At 45.5% G+C, this 21932-nt stretch overlaps 1 long non-coding RNA gene across 1 annotated transcript; it reads left to right on the forward strand.

Annotated features, from left to right (window-relative positions):
* The first annotated feature begins 575 nt into the window (after positions 1-575).
* Positions 576-21225, forward strand: LOC146198701 (uncharacterized). Its single transcript, XR_014705009.1, has 4 exons — positions 576-907; positions 1258-1362; positions 3411-3522; positions 20957-21225. It is a non-coding gene; the product is annotated as an uncharacterized LOC146198701 (long non-coding RNA).
* The last annotated feature ends 707 nt before the right edge of the window (positions 21226-21932 follow it).

Consider the following 21932-nt stretch of genomic DNA (forward strand, 5'->3'; position numbering starts at 1 on the left):
TTTTTATAAAATTATTTTCATCTTCGGTGTTACCTCGATGGTTTCTCATCTAGCGCTGAAAGACGGTTTTGCCATTGTTGCTGTTATGTTTGCCTTGAAGAAGCTTCGATGTGATCACTGCTCACTCACTTTTTATATTCTTCTTGTACAGGCTTGGGCAAAAATTCAGATTAAAATGAACAAAAGTAGATACCATGCCGCAATACATGTCATATGCTTGTCGAGCGTTTGCTGAGCGACAGTGTTTTTTAATATAAAGACTCCATTCACGTGTGTAGCACGCTGACAGGATGCCGCTGCAGCATCTACCTTCTGTAATCTTTCATTTAGGGGCTGCACTCACCACGAAACCCGCGGGCGACAGCGCGAAACCAGGCAAAAGCCACCCGCCGCCGCTGAGGCAGATGCGGAGCGAACAGTGAGCAGGTCGCGCCCCTTGCGGCGGCGGAGAGCGTGACTCAAGGAGAAAAGTTCCCATTGTTCACGCGGCGATTGAGAAGGCCGTAAGAAAGAGCGCGCGCTCTCTCCCTCGAGACACCTGCCGGTCGCCACCGCGCGATCTTGGTAAGCTGCGCATGCGCGAGAAGAAAGAAGGTAGGCGAGGAGGATCTGTTTGTAGTCTGGCGGATGTGACGTAATAAATTGCTTATTTTTGTTTTTTGCTTGCGTGTACTCTCGTACCCAGACGCTTTTTTTTATCGCCGCCTCCGCAGCCGCAGGCACCGCAGGTAGGGTGGCTAGCCACCCTACCGCAGGTGCTTTTTTTTTTTTCCTTTTCAATTTTGGCGCGCAGTGGTACAAGCAAGCGGGAGGCTTGTTCGCGTCGTGTTTCAGATTGACCAGACTGGAATGTATTCTGCAAAATAGACTGGGCGGCACCCATCCTTGCAAGTTTCTTCAGACTTTCGTAAGTACAGCGAAAATGCAGCGCAAAACACGTGTTGCATTCCGTACTTGCCTCGCCAACCCATTGCACCGCTGCCCTCTCGTTACAAATTGTTTGGAATTTTTTTTCTGCATCGACGCTCTATTGTTTAGCGATCTCAATTATTTTTTTGTAATCTTGCTATGAGTCTATTTATCAGTGACTTCAAGTGAAGTGTAGAGGAACTAAGGAGCCCTTTTTCGTGCGCTTAAAAGCAGTCCCGGCGGCTCGCACGAAAGGGCTTTCCTTTTGTAGTTCATTTTCGAATACGCCTCCGTTTGGCCCCGGCTAGCCCTGTCCCAGCAAGAGCAACCATTTCTGTTTCCTTTCAGTATGTACCGAAATAATCTTGATGCACGGCGATTGTGAGATCTTGGCTTCGTCGCAGCTTCTGCTCATGGCCTCTCCCGATGGTATGCCTTGTGCCTCATGAAAAGGTGAGTAGCACTTGAGTGCACCCGCTTGTAAAAATATGTGCTGGCAAATACCGGTTGCTCCACAAGGGTGCTGATATATGTAATCAAACTCACCTTATTTATGAAGATAGTCCACAGCATGACTTTGATGTGGCCAGGGCATGAATTTCGATCAGCACCGCCACAGCCAAAGCAATAAAAAGCGGGGGAGTATCGAAATTAATGGTGGCCCAACAGCGAAAAAAAATACAGAGACCAAGAAATAAACGAAATGAGACACACGAATAGCGCTGAACAGCCAAAGCAATAAAAAGCGGGGGAGTATCGAAATTAATGGTGGCCCAACAGCGAAAAAAAATACAGAGACCAAGAAATAAACGAAATGAGACACACGAATAGCGCTGAACTTACAGCTGATTTTTTTTATTGGGAAGAATCACATCATATATACGCACACAGAGAAACAGCGCACATGCGCAACGTCAACGACGTCAAGTTTTGGTAAAAAGAAAAAAAAGCATTTAAAAGCACGAGTGCATCGGCAGAACTGCTGCCCACTGTGCAGCATATTCATTTCCCGAGGAGATAATGTGACAAAAGGCGTACTCACGCACCCTTTACTTTTTCTGATGTGAAAAGCTTTGGCTACTTCTCTAGTGCACTGGTAAGAATGAACGAACAAAACGTCACTGTCATCAAAAAATGACGTGCATTCGCACATGGATCAGTGCTTCGCTAGGTTAGCTTCTTTCTTTTTCAGCGAATTAGCGTGCTCCATGAGCCGCACTTTAATGCATTGCACAGTCTGGCCTATGTAGGTAAGGCCACAGGACAGAGGGATTTGATATACTATGCCAGTCTTACAAGGAACATATCTATTTTCATGATTTATGTTGCACACATTTCTTCTGCCCCCTCGTGCATTCTTTGAACCGCGGCTCCCACTCTTTCTAGTTTGTTAGGAGAAGGAAACAGAACGTTTACATTATGCTTGCTTCCTACTCTTTTAATTCGGTGCAACAGCGTGTGTACATATGGCATGACTACTACATACCTTTCTTCTTCCTTCCTCCGAACACCTTTCCCGTCCTCACATGCTTGAAGACGATTTTAGCGCGCAGAGGACTTTGTCTGCACTTGAGACGAGAACTGAGTTCAGGAAACCAGCTTCCCTGCATTTGTCCGCCTGAGTTAAGAGACTGGACATCATTTTATGATGACAAGATTTCTTCACTGCCATGCCTAAGCATCCCGTAACAATACTACTTTTTACGAGCTTTGAATGAAAGGACCTGTAATTCAGAAGGGGCTTTTCACTCCTAGGTGAATACTGCCAACAGGCATGGTGGGGTTGGAAAGACAACTTTAAATCGAGAAATTGTAAGGCTGTTTCTTGGGGGACTTCATGCGTGAGCCTTAGTCCCGACCCATTACGTGCAAAAACATCAAGAACATTTGACACAAATTCAGGATTCACAGAGCTAGCTAGCACCAGAAAATCCTCCACGAAACGGAAAATGTGCATGCAACAACTGGCTAAATCATTCTCAACTTTCATATCAACCCTGCTTAGATAAATGTCGCTGAGGATGGGAGCTATCTTGGCACCTATGCACACACCAGATTTTTGCGTATAAAGTCGACCATCTCACTCAAAAAACGTGTTACTCAGGTAGTAAGATAACATTTCCAAAAAGGATCCGGTTAAGGTTCCACACTCATTTTGGAACCAGCATTCATCATTGTCCTCCGTAATACATTGCTGAACATCCTGGATGAGTTGAGAGTGTGGAAGAGATTATACAAATCAACCACATCTACGCTAAAACCAGCACTGTATACCAAGCTCTCATTTTGGAGCAAATCAGCAACTGCCTCAGAATTAGGAACGAGAAATGGATCCTTTACTTGAAGTGACGACAAATGTTTGCAAAGATAGTAGACACAACCAACTGCCATGAATTGCGGAATTCATACTTTCATTCATTATACTTTCTGTGTTGTAACAAAATCCTTCACATCTTACCTTTCCCAGGAGTGGGCATTTATTGCATTGTTCTGATTTCCAGGTCCTTCCCTGTCTTTGGTGCGTGTGCTGAAACAGGTATCCTTTGGAGGCAACCTGGGGCTTTCTTCTGTGCTTTTGATTCTGCCTTAGTTTCCATCGGATAGCTGTGGCTGGTACGTGTGGGCAAAGGCGTTTCATATTTGCAGACCAGCATATATATGGTCCAGTGCTTGTCAAGGCAATTTTTTTTGGTACAAAGTGTGATGCTGCTGCAGTTCCACAAAAAAAAAAATGTTTTTACAATTTTTAGACAGCTTACCTTCAAGTTCTTCGATTTTGTAATGGTGTATATATGGTATGCTACCACTGTTTTTTTTTTTTTTCCTGTCATGCTAATGCATCAAGGATAATGCTAGGCTGTTATGGCTAGCATGATCTGCTAAGGTAAAGGTGCCGGTTTCATTCCACACCAACTGATACAGGTTGTGGGCTTGACCATCCTCAATTTCTTTTTAAAAAATCATAGCAAATTGTATTGCTATGAAGAATATTATCCCAGCTTGTTTTTGGCGAAAAAATATTTTCTGCCCGTGACCACCATCTTAAAGGAGTATAGACGCCAAATTTTGGTGGCATTTTTGTTGGACATTCCTGTATACGGATCGCCAAGTGGTTTTTGCCTACGACTGCGAAATAATTTTCAGTTCAATTTTCTTTTCTCGCCAATTTCGGTTTCAACAGCTGAGAGATGGCTGTGACATCACAATCAAGTCCAAGCCATGCACAGCATGAAAAAGCCGCAGTATAATCTCCAGCTCTTCGCGATTCCTGTTCTTGAGGAAGGCTGGCTTCAGTGTTGCAGTGAATTTAAACATCACAGGATATCAATTTTTTTTCACCCGTCACGTGACCTAGACTTAACTTTGGCGTCACAGCCATCACACGGCTTTTGAAACCGAAACGGATGAGGAAAGAAATTCAATGATAAATTGTTTAGCGGTCATAGGTGGATATCACCTGGTGCTTTCTGTACAGTAATACCTTGCACATCATTACAGCTAATTAAACACGAACCCAAAAATTAGGTGTCTATAGGTCTCCGCCATGTTTAAAACAAACAAAGCAATCAAAGTGGTGTGGCAGTCGTCTATGGCCCCAGAGCAGGCGGAAAGCACGGGAGGGGCACTGTGGTGCCACCCCACTGCTGTGGCCATACTTGCCAAGAGCGTGTTATTGTGATATGCAGGCACCTTTTTGGCAGATAAAATACCCACGCGCTGTGTGAGTACAAAAGCAATACTTGGAAAAACTTCACGTACACAGCATGCATCGCCTTGTCCTGCACACCGTACCAGACCAAGAGCGGGTTCAAAGCGCACGAGCGAAGTTGTTGCTGCCTTGAAAATGAGTAGCGTAGATTGATATCTATTTGCTATTTGCCCAGCACATTAGCCGCGGAATGCGTCGAGAATTGCAAAGCTTTGGGTGCATACAACAACTTTCAGTCGGGTAAGTGGAATGTGATTTTTCTCGCTCGTAAACAGCACACGCAAACCAGGTAGGAAGTATTCCGCTCAAAACATCAATGCATTCTCGGATGATTCTTCATACCGAGCATCAAATGAGCGTTGTTGGTAAGCATGGCAACAGTAGCAAGGGCATTGTGCCTTGGCACCGTACAGGTTTGCTTATCCTTGCATTATTCCTTTAAATCACCACGCTGCACGCCTATCTGTTCTGTTCGTGGAAGGTTATTGGCGTCAGCGTTTATAATTTCTTCATGGGTATTCAAGCTTTTAGCTTGCATTACAAGCTGCAGCGTCCACATGCTGGTTCCGTAGTTAGGGCTACCCAGTTCGGTCCCGGCCGCCGTGACCACGTTTCTATGTAGGATAAACTCTGAATGCGACAGTGTGCTACGTAGTTGATGTAAAGATCCTCAAAATCTGAAACAGGGGCCCATATGTCACTCGGGACGCTCAACCCCACAACTCGCATTCAAAATTAGCTGCAGTGAATACCACTCAAACCCCTCGGTATAATAAAATTCATCTCCAATTGAGCAAATCAGTGGCTGTCAGCACACGCACATTTCATCACAAAATTTAAAATAATTTGAGGTGAACAAAGCTAATGTTAGCCATACAATATAACCACGGAGGAGTGCAATACTGATCGCATGCGCAGCAGCTCACTATGCACATAATACATACAACTAGAAAGTGAAAAAAAAATTTGCTTCAGGAATTGCTTACATTATAAACAGGTCTACGCATTAATATACTGGCTGCCTCGTCAACATTTTACGTGCACTCACAAAATACCATTACGCGTCATAAAGAAGGCCAAACTCGAGTTATTCATGGCCTTTGAGCCCATAGCCGCTCTGGCGTAAAGGTGTCTGTATCCAGCCTCCGCGCCACACTGCGATGGCCCACTGTTTACGGCGACCTTCGCCCATAAGAAACCTGTGCAAGCTTACTAAACTTTGCGTTCTTTGCCTTCCAGCACATGCCACGGTGATGCAACTAGTCAGCATGGTGCTTTGTTTTTTATTTTTTCGGCTGCAGCAAACCATCGCACAATCACAATAGGCGAAGCAACTGAAGCATTGTTTTTCCTACCACGCGAAAGTCTGTAATTACGACAGCGCCACCGCATCTTCATGACGTAGCCAGAGTGAAGGTGGTCTATACTCCTTTAAGCTTGCAAGTAATAGCAAAACCTAGTCACACAGATAAATTTGTAAAAAAATTAACTTTTTGATGCATCACTATAAACAAAAATTTTCATATTAATAAAATGCATTGTTCTTTTGATGTGCAGGAAATAAACAAACTCTGCCTTATATTTGTTCAAATATAAATCATAAAATATGGTACAAAAAGCTGGAATTTTGAAATGTTTGTCAAATTTTATATTCTTATGGTCTAGGCACTAGACTAGAGTGCCTGGGTTCGAATCTGACTGCCGGCAGCTGCGTTTCGATGGATGCAAAGCGGAGAGGCATCTGTGTGCTGTGCGATGTCAATGCATGTTAAAGATCCCCAGGTGGTCAAAATTACTCCGTAGCCCTCCACTATGGGGCCTCTCTCTTTCCGCTTTCGCTCCCATCTTCCTTCCCTTGTAGCGTGATTCAGGTGTCCACGGGAAAGCTTTTCCTTTCCTGTAAACCAATTATTACTATTATAGTACTCAATCTATTTCTCCAACTTTTTTAGAAGACAAAAAGCCTATAAAAGAGATCAAACAACTTAAGCTGCACCTGCAAAAACATTATAAAAGAGATCAAACAATGTAAGGTGCACCTGCAAAAGTATTCTAAATCGGAGAAAATTACCTTATTGAGGTTTGAGGTTTATTCCTCCGTCAGTTATGTAATGAAGTGGCCCTATTAAAGATATGAAAAATACTAGTTTACACAGAGCCATTCATTGCCATTTAATACTGAAAGTTTAATCAGGGTGCTTTTAAGTGAGAAAATAATTTCTCAAGTTGAGCCTTTGCAGGCAACCACGGTGTTGCTCTGTGCCTGCTCATCGCAGCAGCCCACTTTCTGCTGGCTGCGAACTAGCAGTCCACTGCTTGAGTGCAATGGTGCTTTAGGCCTGGGCACTGTCAGCTTTAAATGTGCAAATTTTTTGCAGTTATATATGTGTATTGTAAAGAAGAAGTTCTGATTAAGCGGACAGATAGCCGAGAAGGAGGAAGAGGAAGTGCTTTTGCGGACCAGCTGACTCAAAAGTTAAGCCACCACCGCTCCGGTTCTTCTCGCTACCAGTGCCCGCTACCAGTGCCTGGATCCCCACTAAACACTTGGTGGAGGTGCGGGGTAATATATATATATATATATATATATATATATATATTGCATGACACAGTACCATTCAATGGCATTTATTTTTTAGAGCTTAATCTAATTTGTGCTTTAGATGAAAAAAAAAAACATTTCCATTCAGCGATCGCTTTGAACCCTGGCGTTGCTCTGTGCTTGCTCTTCACTGCAATGGATGCTGGAGCTGACGTCAAGGAGACATGTAACAACACCTTGTGGGGGTTCTCACGGGACTCGGGCTCTGTGCTCAGAACGGAACGCCCCGCCGCTAGCTCTGACCACATCCGTGGCAGGGAAGAACGAAACACTGAGGCAGAGCCACCGGCTGGGCTGTTTATTGGGAGTGCCCAATTTTTATCCTTGGTCATAGCAGCATCCGCGGGCTCTGGCGTCGCGGCGTCGTCTCCCCCCGATGAGATGCTGTGCATCGATATTAGAGGGTAGGGGGAAGGAGGGGCCGCCCGGCACGCTACGCCAGGTCTCTCGCCCCTGCCCTCTCCGCCACTGCTTCAGGGGAAGGAGAGAGATGAGGTATCCCCGTGAGGCAGACAGAGCCGTGTCGTGCAAGCGTGGGTAATCTTAAATTCCCACACCCTCCTCCCTTAATCATGACCTCCACCTGGGTGCCGTTTTCCCCTTGGGAGTCGCACGGCTGGTCCTTCAGCAGGCCCATGTAATACAGGAATCAGGGCAGGGGTCGGGACTTGGGTTGTTGGGCTCTGCTCCTGGTGCCGCTGCCAAAGTGAGGCAGGCCACCCTCTATGCCGAACGGGCCCCGCATGCAGGCCGTACATCCGACTCGTTCTGTTGAAATCCCCGTCGCCGCAGTCACGAGGAAACACAAGGGGGCGAATTATCATGGCTCGCTTACCGGTCATGGGCCGCCAGTACGCCCGTGGTGCGCTGCTCGCCCACGGCTGCGCCGACTTCCCGTAGGTCGTAAATCGGCATAGACTCCATCCCGATAGGAGCTCCATACTGTTTTTGTTGAATGCCAGTCTCTGTGCTCGACCTCAAACCGAATATGGCACCTGCATTTGATAGCCCTCCTCGCAGCTGCGGGCAACGAACAGTCTTCTTTGCAGCTTTTTGATCCGCATCTCAAATTACTTTGCGGGGAATTCTGATCCTTCTGCTGTACTACAGCTTCATTTAAATTTTTCTTTGTGTCCGTGGCCTTCAGCAGATTCCTTTATTGTCGAAGCTGGCAGTGCCCAAGCCTAAAGCAGCATTGTATTGAAGCAGTGGAGTGCTGGTTCTGTGTATATTTGCAGCCGGCAGGAAGTGTCCTGCAGTGAAGAGCATGTAAGGAATTTACGGCGTTGCAGTGGAGCACCAGAACAAGAGGACCAGCGTGGCAGGCTTCTCGAACCGAGCAGCCTGTGCCGTGCTTGCTGGCTGTGAACGCCGATCTTAGCGCCTCCGCTTTACAGCGGCGCTGTGCGCTACAGGGCCCCCCGACCAAACGAAGCGGCGAAATGTACGCGCCAACGGGGCAGGGATGAGGGTGCCTCAGCGGCAAGCATGTCGACAGATAAGCCAGCAACATCCGAGGGGAGCTCCTGGGGAGGTGTCTCCATATATTTGGGTTTAAGGCGATCCAGGGAGACTACCTCTCACGACCATCCAGCAGGATAGTCGCCGACTTTGTAGTCTTGTTGAGGACATGGTACGGGCCATCATAGGGGGGGCTAAGAGGCGCCTTTACAGTGTCTCGCCTTAGAAAAACATGCCTCGAGGACGCAAGATCTGGGTGCACAAAGATCTGACGGTCAGATGATAGAGGTGGGACTGGGTTTAGGTGTTGAATGCAGTCCCAAAGGCGTTAAAGGTACTGCAGGGGCTGGGACGAGGAAGCCGAAGGAACGAACAAGTCTCCGAGATGACTTCGGCCACCAAACAGCCAAGGTCGCGACGAAAAACGGTGCGTAGGCCAAGAAACACCATAGGAAGGTGACCAGCCCAGTGCTCGCGATCTAGGCGAGCAATGAGGGCAGTCTTGAGCTGACGATGGAGCTTCTCAACCATGCCGTTAGCACAAGGATGGTATGCTGTGGTGCGGCAGTGTTTAGTGCCGAGCAGACTGGTAAGGGAAGTGAAGAGGATGCATTCAAACTGGCGGCCACGATCCGTGGTAACAGCCAAAGTGGGAAATCCATGCTGAAACGAAGGCTTTGGCAACTGTTTGCGCAGTAATGTCCAGAGTGGGCACTGCTTCGAGCTAACGAGTGAAGCGGTCAGTCATCATCAGAATGTGCCGGCAGCCATTAGATGGAGGTGGTGGTCCAACCAAGTCAAGGTGAATGTGGTCAAAGCAACAACCAGATGGCAGGAAAGACTGGGGAGGAGTCTTTGTATAGTGAGTCATTTTGACGGACTGGCAAGCAAAACACGAGCGGGCCCACTGGCGAACGTCTAATGTTTGGCCAGACGTACCGCTGGGTAATGAGGCACTATGTGGCTCTGATGCTGAGATGGCAGATGTCGTGAAGTGAATGAAAAATGGCAAGATGAAAGACCTCTGGGATGGATGGACGAGGTAGAGCCGATGACCCTAATCACAAAGAGCGCACTGTTATTAACCCTTTCACTGCCAAGTTTTTTTTTTTTTTGTGACTGCTCCTCACTTCCTTCCAGGTTCTTTTTTCATCTGTGTTACTTCCATCTCATTCGGTTTGGTTTGGTCAGGAATTCAGGAACAGTTGATTCAGAATTCATCAACATTTTCTGAATTCTTTCATCTATCATAGCATGGATGAACCTGGCACACTGACTCGCCATGACTCGCTGCTGAAGCAATAAAGCGACGTGGTGATGATAATGATGCAGGTCTAAAAATACCTAATCTATTTGAAGGCCCCGCCTTCTAAAGAATGGGTCCGCGAGTCAGGGCCTCGCCCGACTACTAGTCACAAATTCACATGAATTCCATTCTGCTCCAAAATACCAATTGGTGAAATATGAGAGAGGCCTTCACCCTGCAGTGGGTATAGTCTGGCTGATGATGATGATAAAAATGTGTTTATTTCCGGGTCAGCAGAGAAGCACTTTGCAAAGATACAACACTGCACGCTGCTTCAATGCGAAGCATGTGGTCGAGACTCGTGACAGGACAATGCTTTGCTACAAAAGTAAGGGGCCAGTGCTTTTACATGGCAAGACAAAACATAGTGGGGTGTAAAGATGGCCTATGTGACATGGCAAAAGGGGCTCCGAGCAGTACAAAATACATTGCTCCTCGTCTGGCTGCAACTCAAGCAAAAAACCCAGCTCAGGAGGCATCGCTTCCGTCTTCATCCTGGTATTGCTCTGCTCCACAGTCCATTACATCAGGATGCTTCGGGCTGCTCGCCAACAGCTAACAACGTGATCGCTCCCCAAGCAGGGCTCCCGCCAGACTCCCCCGATTCTTCCATTCTGTCCCTTTATCTACACTTTCTGCCGCGTCAAGCACAAGTCTCGCGCCGCGATAACCTTTGCACATGCACAGTTCAGCTGCCCCTCCACGTGCTCAGACAGAGAGAAAAGAGCACGTGCAGTTTAATTAAAAGACGAATTGAGGCGTTGGAGCCGCACATATATTTACGCTAAATGTTTTATGAATTTGTGAAGCCTCTTCGTAGACAATACGACTTGTCAGCAATATTTCTTTTTAGTGGCAGGGAGTTACGAGTATACTCAAGAGGAGAGATGAAATGCTGGTGTCACCGTTGGCGACAGATTTCTCAAGTGAAATGTATATGTCAGTATTGATTTTGCGAGTGCAGATCCCAAAAGTTATGCTGCTCGGCCATTAATTTCAGAGTGGCGGTAAACTGGCCATTTTAATGAGGTCATTGCAAGTCTGGTTCAACTGGTGGGAAGATTTTTTTTTAATTCAGTTTTTTATCTGATAAAGGAGCCCTTTGTTGCCATACGGTTTTTCTTTGTCCATAGCTCATCATCATTATCATCGTTAGCTGGACTATACCCACTGCAGAACGAAGGCTTCTCTCATAATCCTTCAGTTAACCCGGTCTTGTGCTAGCTGCACCCACTTGACCCCTGAAAACTTACTAACCTCGTCCACCCACCTGACTTTCTGCCGCCCCCTGCCACGCTTGCCTTCACTTGGAATTCAATTTGTTGCTCTTAGCGACCATCGGTTATCCTCTCTTTGCAATACATGTCCTGCTTGTGACCATTTCTTCTTGATTTCGACTAGAATGCCATTATTTAGAGTTCATTTCTTGGACCCACTCTGCATACTTCCTATCTCTAGACTACACTTACCATTTTCCATTCCTCAGCTCTATGCATCTACTTCAACTTAAGTATAACCCCTTTAATTAGCCTTCACATTTGAGCCCCATAGATGAGTACTCTTAAGATGCAACTGTTGTTTACCGTTTTCCTGAGGTATACCGGTAAGCTGCTAGTCATGGCCTGCAAGAACTTGCCAAATGCGCTCCATCCTAGACTTGTTCTACAGGTTTTCCTTCTGAATTTAATCCTAGTGCCAGCGGAAATAATGTGAGCGCCAACTGATACAATCTGCGCACCGTGTAATTTAATTTTAGTGCCAAGCATTTAATAAAAGCGGCAGTGTATTTAATCCGAACACCAACTCGAATGATGACAGCGCCAAACAATTGAATCAGACTGCCAACGCAATTAATACAAGCGCCAGCGGATTTAATTCATATGTGGAAAATAAATGCGGTAGAGGGCTCTAAAGCACGAAGCATGAATTCCAGAAATAAATCGAAATTGAGATCACTTCGCAGACCATGTGACGCTTAAGCGTCACATCTGCATGCACTATTTTGCTTTGTTCTTGTATCTTGCAAAAACCAAGGACCACGCGCAGCTGAAAAACTGCAGTTTATGACACGCCTCTTGCAGCTTTTAGTTTAGACGCATGACAAGTGAATAAATATGACTGTCACCTTCTAATTGGCTGGTTAAGCACTGCTTATTATGGGTTGTCATATGCACTGAATCTGCATGCTGATGGCATTTCGGCCTTCACACAACAGCCTGCTGTTTTTGTGAAATGGCAACCGGTGCAGAAATGTATTTGTGTTTCTAATAATGATTCAACACTACTAGCAGAAAAGAAGGATTAGTGTGAAGCAGAGTTGGTTCAGGCGAGAAGACATGGAGCCAGAGAAACATATCTCATTTTACCGCTTTCTCAATTTTACACGGCCACTACCACGGAAAGAGAGAGCGCGTGCCGTTGCATTTAGTCTGGCTCTGACATGGCAAAGTGGCTGAAACTATGTACAGCAGAGCTTTTAACCCAAACAGCAGTGCTTAATTTGCCTGGGCTGTAATTGTAGCGGCGTAGGAAACTACAGGCTTGTAAAAGCACAGAAGCGGCCGTCTTTAAAATGCAGTTTTATTTTCTGGGAGACATTAGGTTTAAAACACTTGCATCAAGGCAATGTTTGTCATAATACTGATGAAGGCTATCCTATACGTTGACACTTTGCTGATTCGGCGCATTGTCTGAAAGATGATCTCAATTTTGATTTATTTCTGGAATTCATGTTTCGTGCTTTGGAGCCCTCTATTGCATTCATTTTCCACATATGGATTAAATTGGTTGGCACACGGATTAAATTTGCCAGCACTTGTATTAATTGCTTTGGCACTCAAATTAAATTAGTTGGCGCTGGCATTATTTGAGCTCGCGCTCGAAATAGATATGCTGGCGCTTTAATTAAATGCTTGGCACTCGAATTAAATTACATGGCACGCAGATTATATCAGTCAGCGCTCAGATTATTTGCACTAGCACTAGGATTAAATTCGGGGGAAAAACCTGTAGTTATCGCTCTTTCATGGTCCGGATCTGCGGTTGCTACCTGTCCTAAGCAGACACATTTGCCAACAACATCCAGAGCTTTGTTACCTGCAGGGTGGAAGTACTGCTCCATTCACTCCGTTTGCTTTATTCTGCTCCAAACTGCTTTGCCTGCGCCATCCTGCCCCAAAACACAATATTGTTCCAAAACTCCAAAACTTGATGTTTTGCCATGATGTTTTGATGCCTTGGTATTTTGCCATAAAATTTAGCGAAACATGATTTTTGCTTAACATTAATTGTATTGGGCCATTAATTGCGCCAGGTACAAGAAATGCGGTTCGATGCAATTTGGTTAGGTGACTGTGAGAAGTGCAGCAGGGCAGTGGCATGTTGTGCTATAGACCTTTTCACGAGCCTCGGCGAAACCGGTTTGACTGGGCTGTGGGGCGGCTTTGGGAGAGATAATTCTCAACTTTTCTTATGCTAGCAGCACAGCCCAGTATTCAATATGGCAGCGCCCAGGACCACTTTTCGAAAAGGTCTATAGACCAGAACAAGGAGGGTAAATTGAACACTGCCATTTTGAGAGCGTTCTAGCACCATCTATAGTTGCCGCAGTGAAACTATGCCTCTGGATTGTCAAACGAGGCAGCCGTGGGTGTCTAGCTCTTGCTTTATGTTTCTTTTTGAAGTTTTCACAACTGGTTGCTGATAAAATTGTCAAAAGTTAATTTCTGCCTCACAGCAAGACTATTCTTTACATCTTGCGAGGGCAGAGGCAAGTACAGTGTCCACAAGTGAAGTGAGTGGTTCCTATAAGCGCATGGTACCATTGCATGCAGGCTTGCTATGGCTGTGACTTTTCTGATTTGATTTGCACCCCCAAGTAATGTCCCATGTACCAGCAAAACCTTTGCAGTCTGCTATATGTTTTACCTTTGCGTGGTGACTGCAAAAAATCTGCCGCAGCCCACACCTCACAAAACAGACCGCATGCCGCTACTGCGAGCGAATGCTTCTCATTGGCGATGATTCCCCGGTGTCTCTTGTTTTTTTTTCCTTTCCAGCAGGGTTGAAGAATGAATCAGCAGCACATCAACCAAACAGGAGATATCAAGGTCTTATTTTTGTGACTGGTTGGCGTTGCTTATCATGGCTGTTAAAAAAAAAAAGGCACTTCCTTGCTGAAATGCAAACGGAGACATCAGGTTTACTCGCACTTGTGGCATGCCACCTGTTTGTGCGGTGCGGACTGCAACAAATTTTTGCAGACACCACGCGAGGGTAAGAAATGTCGCAACCGTAGTATTTTTCGCATAGAAAGGTACCATGCACTTAACCGAACCACTCGCTCCACTTGTGGACGCTGTGCTTGCCTCTGCCATTGCGAGATGTGCAGAACAGCCTTGCCATGAGGCAGAAATGCAATTTTGACGGTTTTGTGAGCAGCAAGTTGTGAAAACTTCAAAGAAACGTAAAGGCGTAAGCGCTATGAATAGCCATGGCCACCTCGTTTGGTAGTGCAGAGCAGTCATTTCGCTGCAGCACCTCTAGGTAGCCTTATAGCGCCCTCAATATGGCAGCGATCAATTTACCCTCCGTATTCTGGTCTATAAGGGTCGTCATAGTTTAAACGATGGCAGCACACTAGTGGTGGAGGTACAATGCACCTTGGCTGGGCCTAGCTAACACATATAAAATTTTAATAAACTAGAAAAGCGAGCATAAGAAATATTTTGATCTCAAGTTATTCTAAAACGAGTCACAAACGACTGGGAGGAATTAATTGCGAGAAAAATGTTTTGTGCGCATGACAGCAACTTCTCCCAGCCTTTTGAATCGCCGGTGGTGAGAGAAGTGAGGGCAAGGAGCGAAGCAATTGCCACAGACTACCACGAGCTGTTGAGGAAACTTTTCTGGTTACAAAGAACTACACGAGTTGTTCCAACAGTTCTGCTGTGAAAATGAGTGTGTACTTCACTATAGAATCGTTGTTAACAACAAACCTGTCCAGTCTACATCAGACAAAAGCATACTTGAAGCATTATGGGGGTGATGCCAGGACGGTGTTAATTGCAAGAAATGCTTTCAAGAGTGTTGGAAAGGCATAATAGAAAGCCTGTTGCTGACGTGTAGCCCCAGTGTTATTTAAAAGAAAACATGAGTCACTGGGAGACAACCATGAAGTAAAGAAGCTTAAGGAAGGAAAGGCTACCCTTCAGTGCCATCTATCCTTCCTGAAGGTACTACTGAGCAGTGCCCAGGAATTTATCAGCACAGCTGCGGAATCAAAAAGTGGGGATGTGCAGCTTGTTTATTTTAATTCCAAGGTAGTGGTGGTGCTTGAGCGTGGACATGTCTAAAGCTGTCAAGTCAGAATAGGCAAAAGCTTTTAGTCAGCTGTGTTACTTTAAACATCTTTACATGTTGAGATATGCGTGCATAGGTAGTACAGCATTGAATATTGAATAAAAAGTAATCAAATTGGATTTTTTTGTATATCAGAAAAAAAATTGTAGTTATTAAAAGTGCTTGACCCTAGAAACATGTTCCAAAGCATAATTTGAGTGCTTCAAAACACTCGTTTTACTGCTCCAAAGTGGCATTACCACTGCTCCCTGAGCTGTTCCAAAATGCTCGAGCCTGCTTCCACCCGTGTACCTATTAAGGCGAAAGCCTTCAATGGCTCATACTGTTGCTGTTTATTCGTCCGGTCAGGCATAGCTATCAATCCTATGACGTCATCACCCAAAACCGAAAGTAGCGTCATCAGGAAAATGAACTTCAGTAGAGTAAGTTGTTGGGCTAGTTGGTATTCTATATTTAAGGACATAGTTTTCAGCGCAAAGGCACGTGGCCAAAGAAAAAAAAAAAAAGAAAGACTATAGGGACAAACACTGCGCTGTGTTCGTCCCTATAGTCTTCCTTCTTCTTCTTTCCTTTGGCCGCATGCCTTTGCGCTGAAAACTTTGTCCTTAAATCTAGAAAAATGAAAGTCTGATCTCCACCGGGAATCGAACCTCCATACCTCGGATCCCCTGCCAAGCGCTTTAACCTACTGCGCCATGCCCCCCCCTTTTTTTTTCTTTATTGCCGACTTGGACATTCAAAACAAGACGATGAACAATAAAACGTGCCAGCATACTTTCGCGTGACACGGCGGGTTAAAACTTTTTCAGTTCTACCAAACTGAAGCCATGCCCGGAATTGTGAAACACATCATAATTCTTCTTGTCTACAGTGAGGATGATAGTAGCGATAACAATAATGCTGCAATTAGTGATAATGACAGTGATGGAAGTAACAATGACGATGCAATTAGTTGGTAATGATAATGAGAGCAAATGTGATGCACCTTGTGCACCAACAACACTCAGGCTGTCGCATTTCTGCAGTGTAGATTCCACAGTGCTCTCGGAATTTTTGTAAACTGCTGCTCTTATCCGAGGCTATTGACCATTACCGTAGACTTCCACATATTAATTTTTAGGCCTATGTTTTTGCTTTGCTTGCCTAGGTCATTAAGCATTCTTTGTAATTTGTCCACTGAGTTAATTAACAAGGCAATGTATTAAATCAGCCCTTATTCATAATTGTTCCCACTCCAGGTTTCTGAATACTTCCTCTAAGCAAGTGGCAAATAGTACTGGGGAGATCGTGTCTGCTTGCCTAGTGCCTTTCCTTATGGGAATTTTATTACTTTCTTTATGGAGGTCAAATGCTTATTCTAATCAACGAATGCTATTTATAAAGGCTGGTTATATCCCGAACATCCTTCTATCACCTCGTTGATAGCATGATGAATATGATCGATGGTAGAGTACCCTTTCCGAAAACCTGCCTGATCATTTGGTTGATTAAAGTCTAAGGTTGTCCTGATTCTGTATTTGATCCCGGATATATCAAATGCACATATATCATTTTCCTATATCGGACTCTCAAAATATCCCCCTGAAAATCCCACATTAAAGTTTAGCAGCGTTGTTCATGTCCATCGAATTGCGCGTCGTGCCCTGCAAAGGATTGTTTTAACAGCTCACCGGCAATCATTTTTCATGCATAGAGCCGGGTTGTGCAGTCATGGCGGCTGCTGCCTGCCAAGATTTCTGGCGCCTGCGAAGTGGCATTTGGAAGTGTTCCCAATGTACTCTCCTTTTCGACACTAGGTGGCAGGTGACATTCAGTGCATGTGTACACCTTGCAGGTCATCGCCGCACCCTTGGTGAGCAGTGTGTTGCCGGCAGGCAACGCACCACTGCCATACATGTACCATATTCATGCTTCTGGGTTATAGAGAGCCTCATCTGTTGGTTTGCCTTATATATGAAATTGCCTATGTATCTAACTATTCCGTGATCCGCTTCGAGTTCAATATATATATAACTGCAGTAGCAATGACTTAGTAAATTCCGTATACGCAACAGGTAGTATGTTGATTGGTCTGTAATTTTTCAAGTCCTTAGCATCCCCTTTCTTAAGGATTAAAATAATGTCAGCATTCTTCCAAAACTCCGGTGACGATGTCCAGACATTGCATGTGCAGGGTGGCCATTTTTCAAGCACAATATCCCCACCGTCCTTCAACAAATCTGCAGTTACCTGAGCCTCCCCAGCTGCTTTCCCCCTTTTCATAGCTTCTAAAGCTTTCTTAACCTCTTCCTTTTTACTGACGGAACGTCTGATTGCTCTTCACTATTGCTAATCTCATTATCAGCCTGGTTAAGTGTAGAACTCCTCGGCTACCTTGGTATGCATACATCGGATTTTCACCTACTTAATTTCCCCTTCACCTCTTTCAGGCTAGCATTGTATTTTAGAGCATGCTCGATTCTCTCCGTAATATGCTCCCTTGCGTCGAACAAATTACGTTCACTGAGTACCTTTAACATCTCTGCCAGTTCTATCCTGACCCATCGGAGGGAGGTTTTCACACCTTGCCATTTCATAATCAGATATTTCGTCTGCTTGGATAGTTTACTGGTAGCCTGTCTAATTGTCCTACTGCCTACCTCTGCCATGCACTCATTATCAATGGCTCTGAAATTATCGCTCATTGCTTCTAGACTAAGATCGCCTTCGTCGCTTAAGCTGAATATCTGTTCTGTTCAGAGATCCTGAATTCGTGCACCGTCCCTCATGTGGCAAACCTTATTCGTTCCCTCCCAAGTGTAGCTTGCTGCCGGGCTAGTTGATGATTCATGAAGTCAAGAATTTAGCGCAAAAATAAAGAGCGGACGAAGAAGGACATATAAAATGATTGACCAGCGCTAGTCAATCGCCTTATGTGTTCTTCTTCGTCCATTGTTCTTTATTTTTGTGCTACATTCTTGACTTCGTGTAGCAAGGGGCAGCAGAAAATGAAGTGTGCGAATGAGATGAAGTTTTCAAGGATTAGGTCGCCACAGCTGGCTAAACATTAAGATAGGTATGTAGGGACCTTGATGTCGATAGTGGGACCCGGCCATTTTCAATGGGTTCAATGACCAAGATACATAGGATTGGCTTATCTCTTACAAGCGATTAAGCGTCCACAACCAGGGAGACGACGCTGTGAAGCTGAACGACATGGTGTTTTACGTGACAGGCATTGCCAGTTTGTAGAGCAGAAACCGCAAAGCAAACTTCACCACCAAGTCTGCTTTTAAACGCGCCTTTTCTTAGATCTTTGGCTGCCCTTGCATACAAAAGCTGTGTTCCAAACAGTACTTGTGAGCCTAAACCCAGCTGCAAGGATCCTTCACCAGTTATACTGAAGACATTGTGAACCTGTGTGCACATCTAGAAGTCTCCAGCCAGAGATGGATCAGATAAAGCACATTCTCAAAAACATAGAGGCTGACGCAGTTGTCCTAAACCCTATCACTGTTGCCAATATATTCATGCTTTGGCAGGAGCAAAGCAGCGCATTCTGGTTCAGCCACCTTCTGTGCACTTTGAATCACTTTCCAGCTTAGTTCCGTCAGCAGCTTGCTGCTGGACCAGTTTAAAGACTGCGATCGGGGAGGTGATATAACAGCTACTCCTAATTGAGGACATTTGGGGATCTCCATCTAGCCTGGCCATGACCCTTCAGGCTGATTTGAGAGCAAGTGACTGAAGTGCTGCCATTCATTCATCTGCAGGTTCCTGCTGCAATAACGCTCATGTATGGCAACGTCAGATCTGGTCAGACATGTTTATCCCGTTCCGCCTTCCACTGTAGCCTGCCACCTTCATTCCTACGTAACTGTCCCCTCTTTGTGTGGACTCCTGGTGCATACAGTCGTGCCCCGTTAATATGACCCCCGTTAATATGGACGACCCGAATTATGGACAGTTTTTCTGGGGACGAAACCTTTTCAATGTATTTATGCCTCGTTAATATGGAAACTCGCTGTCCGGACAATGGACAGGGGAAGAATGCACGCGCCCCACTTGGACCCATGTATTTTTGTCTCGTTAATATGGACAGTGCTTGAAAAAAAGAGTAGTCCGAACGCAAGTTAAAGAAGGGCGCGCCGCCCACGAACCTACGCGACAGCCGATACGGCGGGATGCCTGAACGAGTCCTGTGGGGTTGGAAAGAACCAAAGCCTGCGTGTCGCCATACTAAAGGAGGGGGGAGGGGGGGGGGGGGGGGAGCGCAAGAGCGGAGCGGAACGTACACAGAAAACCGAGGGTCAGCGTAAGAAAGACCCCGAAAGGGGGGAACCAGGAGATTTCTGGGTGCAGCGGAAGTGCCGCCGCAGTCGGGAAAACAGCAACATGTGGTTGCAATAAATTCTGCTGAACGTGAACAGAGAGGCCAGTAAAAGCGTAAGAAAGAAATGACAGGAAGAAACACAAGTGCCTACAGTGGCAGTGGGAACTGAAGTTTTCTTTCCCAAAGCGCAATGTGTGTTCCATGAAGCCGTTAACGCTTTTCGGTGAGAGTTAAGACACACTCACAAAGTAGGGCGACAAAAGAAAGGCGACGTACGAACACGCAACCGGGACCGGTCGTCTGGTCCTGGACGCACTTCCCTCTCATGCTCCTCGTTTTCGTCCCTGTTGCGCTGCCGAATTGACAAACTTTGCACACTAGGCGGTCCGTATGTCGGCTTCGCTTTGAGTCAACGATGCGGCCTTGACAAGGTCTGAGCCCGTCGTAGTCGGCTAGCCGACGTTCTAAACTGTACTTCAGCTTGCAGTGTTTGTTTTATGGGAACACATAAAAACGGCGCCAAGAAGATAGGATGTTCGATAGCCCTCTGCATAGCAGCTTGCCAACTTGACTCCCTTGCTTCCTTACAGAAACAGTACAAGGCAAAAAAATAAAGAATCAGTACGGAAAGGCGGAAAGGTTAACTAGGCAAAAAAGTAGCCCCAACTTGAGTCTGGCTTTTGGCAAGGCGGGAGTTAAACGCAAAAGAACAGAGCTGAACGTAGACACGAAGAAATCTGTGAATACAAGCGGCAAAAGCCATCTCAGTCAATCCAAGCTGCGAGGGCTCAGCTGTTTCCTCGCCTCAGGAGATTCTCAAGCAGCTACTTAGCGGCTACTTTGCTCAGTGAAGAGGCCATTTTGGAAGTGGCGGTGAGTAGAGAATCAGACGCTGATTCATCGGCCAGTGAGGAGTTCGTGCTCGAAAGTTCGACCAACACAAAGCCCAACATCACGGGTGTCATGGTAAGCGAGTCGCTTCAGACTGCACTAAAATTTTTTAAGACAACAATGACAAGGATAATGCACTCAAAATTGCCGGTGTTCTGTGGAATTTTGAGTCCAGTGCACACCGTTATGTACAAAAGCAGTCGTTAATTCCAATTCTCTTTTCTCAATAAAATCCTTTTTGTTTTTATTCATGACTCGTTATTATAGATGACTCGCTTTATGGACAGTTTTGGTCGGAAACCAAAGTGTCCATATTAACGAGGCACGACTGTATATGACAGCCTTCTTATTTGTTATGCGTGCAGAGTTTCTGGTCACATTGTGAGTCATTGTCGCCACCTGCAGATGTGCCTGCCTTTACGCGCCCCTGAGCCTTGGCCACGTCTGTCCTGCAGACAACTTTGACACCTCCACTCACCACCTGCCTACTCGCCTCCATCCTCATAATGCCACTCGGTTTCTTTGCTGCATCTCTGCCCCAGGAAAACTAGTTACTGCCTGAGGCAAGAACTGCGAATACGTCAACAAATGTAGGGCCGTTCCTTGTTGATACTGGGGCTACTGTATCTGTGATGTGTAGGAAACTGCACAAGCTAATAAAAGTGTGGACAACATTATCTGATCTTTCGCTTCTCACATCGTAATGCACAGTGTCTTTCGCCTTTGACTGCCTGCACGGCCAGGGCCACCATTCACAGCTCATTATGTACCATAGAATTTGTTCTCTCGTCGTGCTGCTGTGACACCATTTCAGGTTTTGATTTTCTCTCTGACCATGGCACCATCATCATCATCATCTGCGTTAATGCCTAATTAGAACTTCTCCCATGCAGTTTGATGATTTGTCTCCCACTTTGAGCAAACTGGCTGTGGCTGCCGACATTGAGCTTCCTGCATGCTCATCTTCCTCCTTACAAGAGAATTAAAGGAGACTTTTATCCTGCAGTGGGTGTAGTCAGGCTGGTTAGGATGATGATGAGGAACCTGTTCGGCTATGCTCTTGCCATTTTTTTTTTCTTTGCTGTTGCACACTATCGCATCCTCTTCACCTAAAAAAAAAAGTGCAAGACACCCCTACATAAAAACGTACACAATATCCATGGAAACCTACTTGTGAGATGCTAGTCATTGTTGCATGGCTAGTGTTTTGTACTTTCCTATGTGCAGAAAGTGCCGAGCATTATTTTCATCGAGTCACACTAGCTTCATTTTTTATTTATCGATTTATACATACTGTCGATTCAACCTGGACAAAGATAGGAGTGGACACAATGTCAAACTTGGAATAGCGCAGCCATTTCGTATCTAAAAAAGAAAAACA

Source organism: Amblyomma maculatum, chromosome 2 (genome assembly GCF_055883805.1).
Source record: "Amblyomma maculatum isolate TAMU_Amacu chromosome 2, ASM5588380v1, whole genome shotgun sequence".
Lineage (NCBI taxonomy): Eukaryota > Metazoa > Arthropoda > Arachnida > Ixodida > Ixodidae > Amblyomma > Amblyomma maculatum.